Here is a 2596-nt window from a genome sequence, read left to right as displayed (position 1 = left end):
GAACCCGAGACCTCCTGATTGACAGGCGGACGTTCAACCACAGAACCACCGACACTTGTTACGCCTTATTGAAAATTACACCTTCAGCTTTATCGGAAGCGTATTTAATAGAGAACGAAATTTTGGTTTAATTGAAATAGAATTGAAATTGAAATTATTGCATCGAAGAAAGTCTAATTTAGCGTTTCTCTATTGATTAAAAACAAATGCGCCACCCAGGTTTCGAACCCAGACCATTCGGCTTGGCAGTCGAGCGCTCTACCACAGAACCACCGATGGCTGCTTAGGTTCACTGAAATTAAGACAGTCATCGTAAGCATAATAGGTAATAAAGTCTTTTTTTATTAATGAATTTATGAAGGCCTAATCTGGTTTTTTTTAAAGGTTAAATCTTGTTTTAGCGCAGTCAGCCGAGATTAGAGGGTTAAAGGGTAGACCCTGTGGGTGGTCCACTTTGTTAGTTTTTTTTTGTTATTTATTTACGGGTATTCTTAACGACCTATATATAGTTGTGGTAATTCAAAGAAGATAATTTAACGTTAATTGCTTTAAGGGCTGGCGGTTAGTCAAGTGGCTCTCTGTGCTTTGTTGATGGTAAGGTTTTTGCTTCTTGTAAATATATTTGGTGTGGATATTTGGATATCTACGATTTCTAACGCAGTCAATGATTTCTTGGGTGTGCGAGTCATTATATGATATTAGAAATTGGACGGCATTGGTCTTTTTCATGCGGTATGTGTCACAAAGTCAACTGGAAGTTGAAATAAAATGAGCGTTAAAGATGCGGCAAGTATTTCGTAAGCGAGAAAAATACAAATACCATCTGTAGATGTTTCTTTCATTAAAATTTGCTTAGTATTATATTCTACTGATAAACATGTACTGTAAAAAGGGTTAAATTCAATTGTGCATTGTTTTAGTGAATCTAACTCGCTGTTGTAACTACTTAATTTATAATATTCTGAATAAATTAAACTCGATTGTTTCGTCTCAATTATTTAAATTAAAATTGAAATTTTATACCGGGCAGGGTTTGAACCGAGAATACGTTTTTCGTAAATAACTCTGAATTGCGGAGATATCTTTGGGGGTCGTATCGAGAAATTAATACCACTAGGGACCATACTTCCGAGGAGAGGTATATTTTGGCTTGCCAACTTGTTATAAACTAAATTAATCTTATATTTAATTAAATATTTATAAATTATATTAATCTTATATTTAATTAAATATTTATAAATTATATTAATCTTATATTTAATTAAATATTTATAAATTATATTAATCTTATATTTAATTAAATATTTATAAATTATATTAATCTTATATTTAATTAAATATTTATAAATTATATTAATCTTATATTTAATGAAATATTTATAGATTATATTAATCTTATATTTAATGAAATATTTATAGATTATATTAATCTTATATTTAATGAAATATTTATAGATTATATTAATCTTATATTTAATGAAATATTTATAGATTATATTAATCTTATATTTAATGAAATATTTATAGATTATATTAATCTTATATTTAATGAAATATGTATAGATTATATTAATCTTATATTTAATGAAATATTTATAGATTATATTAATCTTATATTTAATGAAATATTTATAGATTATATTAATCTTATATTTAATGAAATATTTATAGATTATATTAATCTTATATTTAATGAAATATGTATAGATTATATTAATCTTATATTTAATGAAATATTTATAGATTATATTAATCTTATATTTAATGAAATATTTATAGATTATATTAATCTTATATTTAATGAAATATTTATAGATTATATTAATCTTATATTTAATTAAATATTTTAGTATTTTAATGTAAAAATTTATCGTGATCAGGATTTGAACTCGGGTCGCATTGAAACAATGCGGATAGTTCACCGCCGAGCCATTGACTTCCTTAGGGAAAATATTCAAGTAAAGGAACAATTATGATAAGGCGGGTTTTTTTTACTAAACGGATTAATACAATATCTGTATATATTGTTTATTGAACTTTGTTTGCTTATTCTTTGGTACGGTTTTTTGTTTTGTTTTAAATTTTTGTTAAATTCTTAACAAAATTTCGATAAAACACAAAAAGCAGTTCATTGTTACCTTTTAATATCGCTTAGAAAAAGGATAATTATTCAAAACTCCCACGGAAACTATATCAAAGTAATAATATAGCACCACCGTGTGGAGAGCTATCAATCAAACCGGGTAAAAAATATAATATCTTAAATTTTTCGAATTTTAGTCAAATCTCGACGGGTAAAAAAAACTCAAAATAACAGTATATAAGGCCGTTGCCGTCAATATAGAAGATTTAGTCTTTCTTAGTTCTTGGCTGTCACACGAACTACTACAGGACGGGGTCCTGGTGTCGGTCAAAAGTTACGAGGTAACTTTGCGGTTTTAATTAGTATGTTCAGTCTTCGGTCAAGAAAAAAATTAAATTGTGTTTCGCGTTTGGAACGTGAGTGAATGGACTTCAGTGTATGAACAGTGCGTGTTTAAGACTGAAAGTGTTAAAGTAATTGTGAACTTACTCAAGTCAGCTGTAAGATAAAATT

Source organism: Leiobunum rupestre, chromosome 1 (genome assembly GCF_980474605.1).
Source record: "Leiobunum rupestre chromosome 1, qqLeiRupe1.1.hap1, whole genome shotgun sequence".
In the NCBI taxonomy this organism is placed as follows: Eukaryota; Metazoa; Arthropoda; class Arachnida; order Opiliones; family Sclerosomatidae; genus Leiobunum; species Leiobunum rupestre.
This window is presented reverse-complemented; position numbering follows the sequence as displayed.